Source organism: Sus scrofa, chromosome 14, assembly GCF_054392235.1.
Source record: "Sus scrofa isolate SSC_HxYL_T2T_F1_AM1 chromosome 14, Sscrofa_HxYL_maternal_Yorkshire_Landrace_v2.0, whole genome shotgun sequence".
NCBI classification, from domain to species: domain Eukaryota; kingdom Metazoa; phylum Chordata; class Mammalia; order Artiodactyla; family Suidae; genus Sus; species Sus scrofa.
This window is the reverse complement of record NC_139396.1, coordinates 77,046,851-77,062,271: the sequence shown is the minus strand read 5'-3', so window position 1 is coordinate 77,062,271 and position 15,421 is coordinate 77,046,851. Positions and strand designations below refer to the sequence as shown.

At 42.0% G+C, this 15,421-nt stretch overlaps 1 long non-coding RNA gene across 1 annotated transcript in view; it reads right to left on the bottom strand.

The window, feature by feature from the left end:
- Nucleotides 1-6,665, bottom strand: part of LOC146396793 (uncharacterized) — a 41,312-nt gene extending 34,647 nt beyond the window's left edge. The window contains exons 1-3 of the long non-coding RNA XR_014827834.1: nt 6,406-6,665; nt 5,048-5,199; nt 357-501 (exon numbers count right to left, since the gene is read on the bottom strand). This is a non-coding gene — a long non-coding RNA (uncharacterized LOC146396793). The remainder of the gene's footprint in view (nt 1-356; nt 502-5,047; nt 5,200-6,405) is intronic.
- Between the last annotated feature and the right edge of the window lie 8,756 nt (nt 6,666-15,421).

Below are 15,421 nucleotides of genomic sequence, written 5' to 3'. Positions count from 1 at the left end.
TAATGAGTACTGTGTCCAGGATGAAAAATACAATACATTCAATGCCTGGTAAAACCTGCTCTATGATGCTGCCACTCTGTTCCACAAACCATCTTCTTCTGCATGTGGCACTTCCCAGACTGGCATTCAGAACATCTGTTAACAGAACTGGGCTGCTGGCGTTGCCTTTTATCTCTCATCTACTCCACACAGCACGCCTGCCATCCTCAGGTCATTGATCACATTCTTGTAATCGGTTTGTCACTGGCCCGTCTTTCTTAACTTCAGTCTGGTTTCCTCCACTCTTATCTCACACTTAACAACTCGGCCAGTTCAGATAATGTCACCAACCAGAAACCACCATCAGATGGACTTACCAGCAATCAGAAGGACGAAGTGTCCTGCGTCTTCATCCACCATTCAACGTAGGACCAGGCTTGCAAGCACACTGAGGACACTGCGGTCCTTTTACAGAATCAGGCACTTCCTAACCGGTAGGGGCTTAGTGGGGCTGCACGGTGCCTGGAGAAGACAGGGAGGGAGGGGCCAGTAAAAGAGAACAGATGGGCTTCAGCCTCTTGGGAATAGAACCCATGGGGAAAAAAACATCTATTTTTCTTTCAGTGCCTGGGACAGAGGAGAGTAAGCTCTCCAAACCTGCTAACTGTTGCTGTTTGTACTACCAAGCACTTTCCCTAAAGGCCCCAATGGCAGAGCTGTACCCAGTTCCTTGCTGTGCTGCAGCAAGGCCCATTGTACTTAACACAACAAAGAATCATACTCTTAGATTAAAAATGGCCAGACATGTTTAACAGGGCCCAGATTACATAAGCCATGTTGTACTGTAGGGCCTCCGATCTGTTACCAAGTCTAAACTTGTTCTGCTTGTTACAGGACAGGCCAATAAATTGGGAGATGAGCTGTTGGGGCAAGGATTAGTGGTTTTATTTGGAAAGTCAGCAGACAGAGAAGATGGCAGACTACTGTCCCAAAGAATCATCTTACCCAAGTTAGAATTTAGGCTTCTTTTATACTAAAGGTTGGGGGACAGGGGGCGGTGGTTGGTTGGTGCAAACTTCTTGGTGTCAGAATCCTTATTCTTGCAGGATCCTTTGTCCTCTTTTTACATAGGTAAAGTCATGACTTTCCTGTAAACCATCAAAAACAGCCAACAAAACAAACACTATTCTCTGTTCTGCAACTTTTTAACTCTATGTGAATGGAGGTGTGTTATACCTCTAAAGGTCAGACTGGAGAATGAGCTCTCCTTTATATTTCAGGCTACAGGCAACATTCTTTTACAAAAGGTGCAGAGCCAGCATGATTAAGCACAGCCAACAGGAGTTCCCATCGTGGCTCAGTGGTTAACGAACCCGACTAGGAACCATGAGGTTGCGGGTTCGATCGCTGGCCTCGCTCAGTGGGTTAAGGATCCGGCGTTGCCGTGAGCTGTGGTGTAGGTCACAGACATGGCTCGGATCCTGAGTTGCTGTGGCTCTAGTGTAGTCCGGTGGCTCCAATTGGACCCCTAGCCTGGGAACCTCCATATGCTGCAGGAGTGGCCCTAGAAAAGACCAAAAAAACAAACAAACAAACAAACAAAAAAAACAAAAAACCAAAACCAAAACAAAAAAAAACCACAGGCAACAAAGCACAAAGGTTAAAGTAAAAGAAACAGATCCAACATGGAGTCAGACTTGCTCTTCTCTGTTATACTCTTACCTGTGACTAGTGGTTGCTTCTCTTACTAAGAGGATGGCTCCCTGGATGTCCCGCTTCAACAGTTTGAACCTGTGTCTGGAGTCTAGCACTGTTTACAGTCATGTGAATTTCTCATTATCGCAGAAAAAAATCTCATCCAAAACAAGTAAACATCACCTGGCTCCCTTGTTTAAAATGTAATACACACACACACTCTCTCTCTCTCTCACACACACACACACACAAACACACATTCACAAAATCAAAAATGATAACAAGACATTTCCATTCTAATTGCTCAGCAGAGTCAATCTCTTTGCCTGCTGCCGCTCCGTCACCACACTCCTCCACACTCTGCCCCCAAACATGTACTGTGACTGCAGGGGAACCAGTGGTGACACTGTAATAGGGAACAACAAACCCAACTCCCTATTAGATGTGTTCCTTTTCCTTTAGCTTTACTTTCACCTTTGTCCTGTGTCACCTGTGCTTAGTCATCCTGGCTCTGCACCTTTCGCCAAAGGATGCTGCCTATAACCTGAAATATACAGGATAGCCTATTTTTAAGGCTATGAACTTTACATTTTTAGATAAAAAGTTGCAGAACAGAGAATAACATCTCTTTTGATGGAGGTTTACAGGAACATCATGACCTAAGTGGACAGCTGCAAGAACAAAGGATTTCTGCACCAACAAGTTTGCAACAATGAACTACGGCCCCCTCCTCCGTTTTCTTGTATAAAGGGAGTCTGAATTCTGACTGAGGGGAGAGGGTTCTTTGAGACCTTACTCTGCCATCCTCCCAGTCTGCTGGCTTTCTGAATAAAGTCGTTATTCCTTGCCCCAGCAACTTGTCTCCCAGCTTACTGACTTGTCGTGTGGTGAGCAGAAAGAGCTTGGACTCAGTTACAGCACCTCTGCCATCCCTCCAGAAGTGTGTCATGAATATCCTCTTTCCCATGCCCCAAGCACTGGCAGGATGTCCCCTCCTGGTCTGCCCTCTCTTAGAGCTTTTCCACTCTCCTCAATGGGAAGTGAACCAGCACGTCTTCCCCCAGGGCTGTCAAGCACCTTATACACTGTGATGGTTAGCCCAATTAAGAGACTGGGAACTGGAGTTTCCACTGTGGGCTCAAAGGGTTAAGAACTCGACATAGTGTGCATGAGGAGGTGGGTTCGATCCTTGGCTTTGCTCAGTGGGTTAAGGATCTGGTATTGCCACAAGCTGTGGTGTAGGTTGAAGACGTGGCTTGGATTCAACATTGCCATGGCAGTGGCATAGGCCTGCAGTTGCAGCTCTGATTCAATCCCTGGCCCCGGGAACTTCCATATGCCATGGGTGTAGCTCTAAAAAGAAAAAAAAATAATGGGGGGAGCACTGGAGACCAAAGAACCTGCATCTGGTTATGAATAAAGCAAACTTTGGGGCTTGGGACACAGGAGAACATCACATGGTGGTAGAATCAGAGGATGAAGAATTGCCCAAGGTCTCACATCTGGTTAGCAGCTGAACACAGAAGTCACAGACACTAGGGATATTGGAACTAGATAGGACATCAGTAACCATCCAACTCAGTGCCCTCAGCTATGAAGAATTAACACACAGACACCCTCCACAAATGGCATCTTTACTGGCCAAGTAATATTGGGATTTCTTGATACCCAAACCCAAATGGTGGTACCCTGTGGAGTAGTCACTTCATCACCTCCCTGTGGCCCACCCACCACAGTGCAGCCCTGGACAAATCTTATATCTCTGCTTCTGCCAAGACAACAAAACTTCATGATTCTAGGCTCATTTCTCATGCTTTATTCATTGCCTCCTAAATCTGATAATCCCACCTTCATATCTTCCAAAAAAAAAAAAAAATCCACCACTTCCTGGGAAACTTCCAAATGTTTCTCTTCTCACCCTACAATCTAGTGGACAACAATTTCTGGAAACCACTGAGTGCATGTTGATGTCAATTTTTCTCACTGTGTGTGCTACGTGGTACCCTGTTCTATGTCTTTAACAACAAGGGTTTTGCCTGGTTGCAAAGGCCTCTGAAGGTGGAGCACCTGTAATAATTTGTAAGTAGCTGGAAGTGGATTTTAACTAGAGTCTATCACTGATATCTGAAGCAATAAGTCACCTGGCCAGTGAACAAGGCAGGCACACTTCCAAAGGCTTGGGCAGCCCTCCCTTTAAAGACACACATTCACTCTGCACAGTCACTCGCTCCCTGAGGGGAAGGATTCCCATCCAAAACCAGAGTGGGTCCTCAGAAGTTGTTGCAAGGCTGTACTGGCAGCATCAATTTCCTTGTCCTCACTCAGTGCTAAACCCCTCCTATTCTAGATACTAAGTTCCTTTCAAAATTCTAACTAACCAACAGAGGCAAGTGGGTAATTTTCTACATGATAACAAAAGTTCAAGGGTATGTATTTGGAATCAAATAATTTTGTACTCTATCGGTTTTGCTGTTTTAATAGAATTATTTATGAGGCATTTAGAACTGGTTTTTGATTTTTCAGTTTAAGCTGAACTCATTCTAAATTGCTCATTTATTCTCTCTCCTCTCTCTGATGAATTTTTCTCATGTCCTACTTTCACATGAGAAATAATCTAATCTCAAAGAAATTCCATCTGAATGGGAAATTTGATAGCATTTTCTCTTCGCTTGTGGCTCATTAATTTTCCATTAATGAACAAGTTCCTTGTAATTAAACAGTAGAATTTCAAGAGAATGCTCATGTGCACAGCAATGTACTTTGATTCTCTACACTTGGATTGACAACAAGACTTTTTATTTATTTACTTGTTTATTTACTTATTTATTTGTCTTCTGTCTTTTTAGGGCCACACCCGTGGCATACAGAGGTTCCCAGGCTATGGTCAAATTGGAGCTCCAGCTGCTGGCCTACGCCACAGCCACAGCAACAGCAACATGGAATCCGAGATGCATCTGCAACCTACACCACAGCTCATGGCAACGCCGGATCCTTAACCCACTGAGCAAGGCCAGGGATCGAACCTGTGTCCTCATGGACAGTAGATGGGTTCATTACTTCTGAGCCTCAACAGGAACTCGACTCCCTTTTAAGTACTGAAAAAAGATACTAAAAAAAAAAAAAAAAAAAATGGGGAGGGCTCCATGAGTCCCTCTTTTCTACCATTCCCGCTTGTACGTACATGAGAAAAGGGGGTTGAAGGCCAGGAGGAGGGAGCCAAGGGAAACCGAAAGGATAATCAGCTGAGATGCCAGAACAAGAAGTTTCACCAAAAGTAGCCTTCAGGAAGCAGAGGATGGGATCTTTGCTTCCAGGTGGGAGCAGAAAGAATGAGAGCTTCAGCAAAAGAAACAAGGAAAATCCTGATAACTACCAGGTTCAGGAAGGATGGGGTCCCCCAGGTAGCCACCAGGCTACAAATCTTGTCTCTTTCCACATTCATTTAAAAAAATAAATAAATAAACCCTGCCGTGCTCTCTTCTTTTCCTTCCTCTTTTCTTTTTTCTTTTCTTTCCTTTTCTTCCCCTGCAAAGAGAGTACAAATCAGGGAATCTCAATTACCAAACAATGAATAACTCATAAACCACCAACCACAAACATTTTAAGAAAATCAAAACATAAAAGAAGAACAACTTTAATGTACCTTTTCTCTTTCTTTTTTTTTTAAAGAGAGAATTTACACCTGAGGAAAATTTTTTTTAAGTAATCAGGACATTAAAGTCAGCTTAATTAAAATAATCATAGGAATGAGGATGAATATTATATCATGAAATGAGAGCAGGCAGTTATGAAAAGAATTAACCATATGGAGGTCTCTGGTGGCCTAATGGGTGAAGGATCTGGCCTTATCTGTGCTGTGGCAAGATTACAACCATGGGCTGGGAACTTCCATGTGCTGTGAGGCATGGCCAAAAAGAAAAAAAAAAAAAAAAAAGGAATTAACCAGTGATCTTGGAGATACAAACAGCCACTGAAATAAAACTTTTCAAGATGTGGGCTCAGTAGCAGAATGGGCACTGCTAAAAACCAAACCAGAGAGCTGGAAACTAAGACCAGGAGCTCTCCCAGGACACAATACAAGGCATAAAGAGACAAAAGCTGGAGTTCCCGTCGTGGCGCAGTGGTTAACGAATCCGACTAGGAACCATGAGGTTGCGGGTTCGGTCCCTGCCCTTGCTCAGTGGGTTAAGGATCCGGCGTTGCCGTGAGCTGTGGTGTAGGTTGCAGACGCGGCTCGGATCCCGAGTTGCTGTGGCTCTGGCGTAGGCCGGTGGCTACAGCTCCGATTCGACCCCTAGCCTGGAAACCTCCATATGCCGCGGGAGCGGCCCAAGAAATAGCAACAACAACAACAACAACAGCAAAAGACAAAAAGACAAAAAGGCAAAAAAAAAAAAAAAAAAAAAAAAAAAGAGACAAAAGCTTTGAGTGACACGTAAAGAATTCTGAAGGACAGATCTAAAAGTTTTAGCACTGGTCCACAGACATCCCATCCATTTGGCTATCATCTTTCCTGCTCATCTTCATAACCTAAGCATCTCAAAGGTTGGGCTTTTCCCCAGTTTTGTTGGTTTGTGGCTCACAGTGGAGGTCTGGGCCCCGGCTTTCCCCCAGGGCTTCCCCTAACTAGCGCAAGTAATATTCTGAGCCTCAGACAGGCTCCCTAGGAAGTCCAGAACCCCCAGCAGCTTTAATGCAACCTGGTCCCCACCCTGCACCTCCCCAACCTACTCTTTGACACACGCTGAGTGCCAGTCTCAGGCGACGCTCCTGGACGATGAGTGACTCTAGAGGTCAGAGGACCAGTCCCTCGAGAAGTCTCCCGAGTATTGGGAAGCCGGGTAGGGAGAGAGAAGCATAGTTTTCACTTCTTGGTATCGCGGCCACGCCCCTTCGACCGACCACGCCCCTTTGAGTTGTAGAGCTACGCCCTGAGCGGCCGGCCTTGTGGGAGCTGTAGGGCTGAGCGGCCTCGCGGGAGAAGGCGGGAGGGTCGGCTGAGAAAAAACTGGGGGCTGCGCCTAAGTGAGGGGACTTTGGGTCTCCCCCGGCTTCCTGCTCCACCTCGGCCAGTGAGGCGGGGTATCCGGGGCGCCTTCCGATCCCGCCTGACGCCGCAGAAGGGCTCTCGCTCCTTGCTTAGAGGCTCTAAATACTGCATTTATTCTGCTCCGAACTTGCACAGCCCTGAGGGCCCAGGATTTGGCCTGAACTTTGCGAAAACAGAGCTTTCCTTTTTTTGATCTGTGAACAGAGGCTGCTTTCAGAAACCTGACACCCAGCACGGTCCACGTTTGCAGACACTAGGACCGAGACCTCCCTCCCTAAAGATGCCTTGTTCACACTTCTGCCCCGTGAAGCCACAACCTGTGAGCATGGAAGCAACCTGTGAACATGGATGGAAGATGCCCAGCTTTATTCAGTCTTCCTTTAGATATAATCCCTGAATGGACCCTGTTCAAATTTAGGTTGTGGTAAAATGCTCCAATCCCAAGTGACAATATTCTACTGATGTTGGCTGCTGGATTAAGAAAGAGCCCAGAAGTTTCTCCTGTGTCAGCCCAATAAATAGTTGATTTAAATCAGACTGTGGAGGAGGAAAAAACCACTTCTTTCTGCCCAACTAGGTTCTCCAGCTGGGGGCCTTGAAAATTAAACTGACATAAGGCATGAAAATGCATGGGAATTTCATAATGAAAATGAAAGGATGGCAGACAAGTGACTGAGGCTTGTATACCATCTTAGACTAAGCAAAGGAAAAAGTTTGGGACTTCTGGGAGAGTTGAGGCAAGTAAGAGGAAGTTGTGTGTGGGGGAGATGTGTGATCTATAAAGGTTGTCTTTTAATGTAAAGAGTCTCAGATGATAAGCGCTGTCTCTAGGGGGTAGCTCAAAATTGAGTGCCAAGTAGGCATACGAGGGAGTGGCTAGTCTGGTACCCTTTAAGACATTGGTGAAAGACCTGGAAGGTTGTGTGGTAGCAGCACACAGAGAAGCTGTTCAGTATTAATGGCATTAAGGGTAGTGAATTTACAGAAAGCTCACATACCACATGGCTGGCCTTTCTTTTGGATTATCACAGGACCCTTCACTGTAAGTTTATAAGTTGGGTGTGATCCATTATACTGGCCCCCAACTCTGTTACTAAATATTAATGTTGAGCCTTAAACTAAGACAGTTTGACTTCAGAGCCCAAGGCTGTTACCACTCACCTACCACATATCTGGGCTGTTTCAGCTCTGCTGAAAAGAACTGTGTGACCTCAGGCCAGCTGTTCATCTCTTGGCCTCCTTTGCTCATCTGTATCTGCACACAGATATGGGAAGTTGTGGTAAAAACCATTCTGATTCTGAGACATGGGACTACCGAGCACCCACTATGGCTAAGACACTTGCTGACACAAGAGGTGTCTGCAATGTTCTGGGCAAACGGGTCAGAAAAAAAAGAATTTTCCAGCATAGTGAGGTGATGAGAAAGTAGAGTTTATTGAGATAAGGGATGCTGCTGGTGCAGTGGGACAACTTCCTGATAATCAGGGAGAGCCAACCCCTGTGTGGTATCTATTTTTATAGCCCAGGGAGAGGAGAGGTCTTGTGGTATACCTATTGATCTGCAGATTTGCTGGGGAAAGAGAGGTCTTTGGATACACTTGCTGGTTGGTTGGGGACATATAAGGCCTCTATAGGGGTGGGATGAGGAATGGGCCACATACTTTTTCTGGTAGGGGCAAGAAGGAGTAGGCCAGCTTGCTCAAGTTGGGGGAGGGAGCATGACACTGAGATAGGTGGAGCAATGATAAGGGTCTGGTCTTGGCCAGAGGCTTTGTGTTCTCTCTCCTTGAAGGGACTTTGAAGTCCAACAGTGTTAGACTAAGGTTTGGTGTTTAAAATGGAGACAATTTTTTTGTAAAGTTGTGTAAATGTGTAATAATACTTTAAGTGCCCATTAGACATGGTAGTGTCTTTTTATCACTTGGCTTTTCTGCTTTTTGCAAGACAGCAGGCACCAAATAATCAGATTTTGGTGTTGCTTAGCAAAAGGACTGGCTCTTTCTTTTGGAATTCATTAGTTCTCTTGTAGTTAGGTAAGTTTTTTCTCTTCTGCACTCTCTGTTCTGAGGCTTAAAGATTCTAAGACACAAAGCTTTGTGTTGGTAATCCTATTTTACAAGGCTGTTCTATTTTCCCTTTGAAGACCAACTCCCAATCATTTAGATACTTAAAAGCCTAGACACAGCGTAGTTTATTCCTATAATGTACTGGCCTCAAATGCCAGGTAGGTTTTGCAGTACCTACCCAGGAAACAAATCCTAGATTTTGCACAAATGACTCATACACATTAAAGTGCCATTAGAAACCCAGGGATTTTTAGGTGTAAATGTCAGAATAAGAGAAGGACTAGAATGTTGGAGGCCATACTTAGGGTCAAATCTCAGCAGCTTCATTTTTTGGGGTTGTGTGACCTTGGATAACTTAACTAACTCCTTTAAGCCTTAGTTTCCCCATCCCAAATCATAATATATCATAGAGGGTTTTGTTGGTTGTTTTTTTGTTTTGTTTTGTTTTGTTTTTTGGTCTTTTTAGGACCACACCTGCAGGATATGGAAGTTTCTAGGCTAGGTGTTGAACTGGATCTACAGCTGCCAGCCTATGGCACAGCCTCAGCAATGTCAGATCCAAGCCGCATTCCATGACCTGTGCCACAGAGGCAATGCTAGATTCTTAACTCACTAAGCGAGGCCAGGGTTTGAACCTGCATCCTCATGGGTATTAGCCGGGTTCTTAACCTGCTGAGCCACAATGGCAACTCCATCACAGTTTTTTAAAAGATCAAGTGAAAAACAATATGATATACATTTAGTGTAATACATCACCAATGAGAGAATGTCACTTGCCATCCAGCTGTACAAGTATTGTGACATTAGCCACTTCAATTGTTGAATTTAAACACACCCTGGAAGGCGTCCAGGGAGGAGATCAGGAATAAGGCCTCTGTGCTCTGGGAAAACTGGCAGAACAGGGCTTCAGATAGATATTTTCAGGAGCAACTTTTATAAACCCAATTTCTTGCATCTTCCCTTGCTTAGAAAAGCATTAAAATAATTAAGATATTTGTGCCTCGGTAGCAGTAACCTTCTACTGAGAAGTGTGTTTGATTACATGGACTTCTGCTCCAAAATCATATATACACTGACCTCGCCACTCTTTGGTGAAGTTCCTCAGAACTATTCTAGAGGTTGCCTCCTGGGCTAAAGTCCTCAGTGTGTCTTCAAAAAAACCCTGGAACTCATAGCTCTCACATTGTGCAATTTTTATTTGTTGACAGTTTTGACAACCATGAAGGGGCCCAGAGCAGACTTCTCTCCTTTGCCTGAATGCTTCCAGGATCTGGAGCTCTGGTACCAGCAGGGCCCACTGTGCCCATCTACCTCCTTAGGGAATCTAAATGAATATGGGTGAGTCTCTCCTGGTTTGTGGATCTTCTGATAATTGGTTGATGATCTTGAGTTTTATTTGGTGGTGTATTACAAGTACCTGGGCCCCCAGTTGAGAGATACTTGGGAAGTCCAGTTGAAAAACACTGGGGAAAAGTACCCCAGTTGAAGGATACTGGGGAGAGCCTAGTTGAAAGACACAGAGAGGTCAGGACTGAGTGAATAGGTGGGAACCTGGTCTAATGCCTTTCATAAACAAGGGGCATCAGAAATCTAGCTTCTAACTAACATTCTAACCAGATTTATGTACAAATGAAACTTACAATACTTATGAGTACTTAATTGGAATTAAAGGCAGTCTTTCCCTGAAAATGGCAAAGATGGGGCTCTTTTGATATTCCAACACCAGTTTATTGCATATGCAGTTAAAATTAGAGAAAGCCAACTTGATAAACATCTTTTCAGAACTCTGACCCTAAAGAACAAGTCCTTCTAGAGGAGTTTGCATTTTTCTCCCTGTAGTGTTCTACTAGGGAGCTCAGAAACTCTTATCTAGACCATCTCCAATTCCTGAGACTGAGGAAAAAGAGGACTTTTGGAACTAAACTTAATTTATTCTGTTATTTATAAACTAGTGAGTTTTCAGCATGCACGAAAATAAACTCAAAATGACTTAAAGACTTATTAAATATAAGACAATACCCCGTCACACTCCCAGAAGAGAACATAGGCAAAATGTTCTCTGACATCAGCCTTACAAATGTTTTCTCAGGTGAGTCTCCCAAAGCAACAGAAATAAAAGCAAAAATAAACCAATGGGACCTAATCAAACCGACAAACTTTTGCACAGCAAAGGAAACCAAAAAGAAAACAAAAAGACAACTTACAGAATGGGAGAAAATAGTTTCAAATGATGCAACTGGTAAGGGCTTAATCTCTAAAATATACAAGCAACTTATACACCTCAACAGCAAAAAAGCCAACAACCCAAAGGAAAAATGGGCAAAAGACCTGAATAGACATTTCCCCAAGGAAGATATACAGATTGTCAACAGACATACGAAAAGAAAATACTCAACATCCCTGATTATTAGAGAAATACAAATAAAAACTACCATGAGATACCACCTCGCACCAATCAGAATGGCCATCATCAATAAGTCCACAAATAGCAAATGATGGAGGGGGTGTGGAAAAAAGGGAACCCTCCTGCACTATTGATGGAAATGTAAGCTGATACAACCACTCTTGAGAACAGTATGGAGGTACCTCAGAAAACTATACACAGAACTACCATATGACCCAGCAATCCTACTCTTGGGCATATATCTGGACAAAACTTTCCTTAAAAAAGATACATGTACCCGCATGTTCATTGCAGCACTATTCACAATAGCCAAGACATGGAATCAACCCAAATGTCCACTGATAGATGACTGGATTAGGAAGATGTGTATATACACACAATGGAATACTACTCAGTCATAAAAAAGAACGACATAATGCCATTTGCAGCAACATGGTTGGAACTAGAGACTCTCATTCTGAGGGAAGTAAGTCAGAAAGAGAAAGCCAAATACCATATGATATCTGTTACAACTGGAATCTAATATACAGCACAAAGGAAACTTTCCACAGAAAAGAAAATCATTGACTTGGAGAATAGACTTGTGGTTGCCAAGGGGGAGGGAGTGGGGTAGATTGGGAGCTTGGGGTTAATAGATGCAAACTATTGCCTTTGGAATGGATTAGCAATGAGATCGTGCTGTGTAGCACTGGGAACTATGTTTAGTCATTTATGATGGAGCATGATAATGTGAGAAAAAAAGAATGTGTACATGTATGTGTAACTGGGTCACCATGCTGTACAGTAGAAAAAAAAATGTATTGGGGAAAGAACAATTAAAAAAAAGGAAAAAAACTAGTGAGTTTTATATTTTAATACTTGATTCATGACAAAGCTTTAAAAATGAAACTGTGAGATCTCTGTGTTTGTCTATATATCTGTGTGTACATTATAGATATGATATATCTTTACCTATGGATGGTATTATCAAAATTAATTTACAAATGAGCTCTATTTAATTGACCTAAAGGAATTTATAACTTCTCAGAATTATAAAAGAAACTAACCCAAATAAATTTCAAGTTTATGTAAACTGGGAAATATTTAGCATTAAGTTAATATTTGGTATTAAAGTTATTTTAAGTTTGCTGCTTAATTAATACAGACAAATATTAGAGTTATCAACTTTACGTATAATAATTTGATATACTCAGGTTTACTAGAAATCAAATAAGATTGTATTATAACTGTTGCAAAATTTGTCAGCCATAAAAATAACTTGGTATAATGAAATTTTTATAAGTAAATCAAGTGTAAATGAAATAAAAGAGTTTAGGTAAACTCTTTAGGATAATTATGTTTTAGGAATATCTACTTGAAAACTGTTTCTTCAGATTTTGGTAACTTGAAACTTTAGAGTTTTGCTAAATTAAGCTAAATAGTGGAAGTTTACTGTGTCATCCCCAAATATATTAAGATACTGGAACATTAATTACCAAACATAGGCTTCTTTTTTACATAAATTAAAGATATTTAGGACTATTGATAAATATGTTTGGCTACTGCTTCCTAGAGGAAAAGAGGCAGAACACTCTTTGACATAAGTCGTAGGGGTATTTTTTTGGATCTGTCTCCTAAGGCAAAGGAAACAAAGGCAAAAATAAACAAATGGGGCCTAATTAAGCTTAAAAGCTTAGCAAACGAAAGCATCAACAAAATGAAAAGATGGGAGTTCCCATCGTGGCGATAACGAATCCGACTAGTAACCATGAGGTTGCAGGTTCAATCCCTGGCCTTGCTTAGTGGGTTAAGGATGCAGCGTTACGGTGAGCTGTGGTGTAGGTGGCAGACGCGGCCTGGATCCTGCGTTGCTGTGGCTCTGGCGTAGGCCGGTGGCAACAGCTCTGATTCGACCCCTAGCCTGGGAACCTCTATATGCCATGGGTGCCACCAGAGAAAAGACAAAAAGACAGATAAATAAATAAATAAAAAGATGACCTACTGAATAGGTGAAAATATTTGCAAGTGATATGACAAATAAGGTGTTAATATCCAAAATGTATAAATAGCTCACACAACTCAATATAAAAACAAAACAAAACAAAACATGCAATTAAAAGCTGGGTGGAGGACCTGAACAGATATTTTTCCAGAGAGGACATGCAAAGGACCAACAGGCACAAAGAAAGTTGCTTAACATTGTTAATCATCAGAGAAATGCAAATTAAAATCACAACAACAAATCGTTTCACATCTATCAGAAAGGCTATATGACCAAAACAACACAAATTAATGTTTGCAAAGATGTGGAGAAAAGGGAAACTACACACTGTTAGTGGGAATGGAAATTGGTACAGCCACTATGAAAACAGTATGGAGGCGTCTCAAAGAACTAAAAATAGAACTACCACATGACCCAGCAATTCTACTTCTGGATATGTCTGAAAAAAAAAAAAAAAACCAAAACATTATTTCAAAGATAAATGCGCCCCAATGTTCATAGCTGCATTATTTACAATGGCCAAGATATGGAGACAACCTAAGTGTCCATCCACAGATGAATGGATTAAGAAGGTGTGGTACATATATACAATGGAATACTACTCAGACATAAAAAAGAATGAAATTTTGATATTTGCAACAACGTGGAGGGTTTATGCTAAGTGAAATAAGTCAGAGAAAGACATATACTGTATGTTAGCATTTATATGTAGAATCTACAAAATAAACTAGTGAATATAACAAGAAACAATAGAATCACAGGTGTAGAGGACAAACTAGTGGTTACCAGTGAGAAGAGGGGAGGGGGAAGGGGCAAGACAGGAGTAGAGGATTAAGAGGTACAAACTACTAGGTGTACAATAAATAAGTAACAAGGACATACTGGCCAGCACAGGAAATATAGCCAATATTTTATATTAACTTTAAATGAAGTAATTAAAGAAATTTTGAATCACTGTGTTGGACACCTGAAACTAATGTAATATTGTATACCAAATATACCTCAATAAAATTTCTTGAATTAAATAGAATTTTAAAAAAGAAAAGAAACTGCCACAAGTTGGTGAACTGAAATCTCAAGTTCTGATCTGGTATCAAAGGAGAATATTTAAAACTGGGAATGCTAGTAAAATAACCCTTTGTTTTCCTACTGCGTATCTCTGTGAGGCTGGGGTTTCCTCATTTATGTCAATCAAAATGACATATCACAAGAGACTAAGTACACAAATATGAGAATTCTTCTGTCTTAAGCCAGGCACAAGGAGATTGGCAAATTTATAAAATTGCTACACTTCTTACTACATCTTTTGTTTTGGAAAAAGTGGTTGTTTCCATAAAATATATGTTATTTATTTTCACATGCAAGGAATATATACTTTTTTCTTTTTTAACATCTTTTGAGGGCTGTACCTGTGGCATATGGAGGTTCCCAGGCTAGGGGTCAAATTGGAGCTATAACCCCTGGCCTACACCACAGCCACAGCAAGGCAGGATCCGAGGTGCGTTTGTGACCTACACCAGAGCTCAGGCAACGCCAGATCCTTAACACACTGAGCGAGGCCAGGGATCGAACCTGCGTCCTCATGGATGCTAGTCAGATTTGTTTCCACTAAGTCATGAGGGGAACTCCATTATTTTTATTTTATTTTTTTCATTTTAATAAATGAATTCATAAGTGGCTCTGAGCGCTGTTGTAAAGAAGATAAACTTGATCTTCAAATTCACCACTCCTTTGGAGCCCGTCTATGCTACTATCATCTCTTTCCTGACATCATCTCACCTTCACCCCTCAAGCTATTCAGTCCCCTGACTGACTTCACACCATCCTTTTTAACACTAAAAACCCCACCAAAATAAATGCACATCTCTCTAGAAGGCTGGCAAGGAATGACACTAAGAGTAGGGTTTTCAAGCATCCAGGAGCCTGAAGGAGAGAAAAGGAGGTCTTTTGACATTCTTCTAAGGTCACACAGAGCTACATCTACCAGCTTAAGTATGTATGCACCTATATAGATATATATTTATCTTTATGTATCTTTAAATATACTAAGTATACTTATTGCTTGATGATCAAAAATAGCAGACAGTACTACCAGGCAAAGAGAAGCATCTTCAAGTCAAGGTCAGAGAGAATTTCATTCATTTATACTGATGATGGAGGAGCCGAAGAGCCAAACTGGACAGTGAGGTGAACTCAGAGGGCAGTCAGAAAAGGAAGGCAGCCGACACTAGTGAGATAAAGGGAGA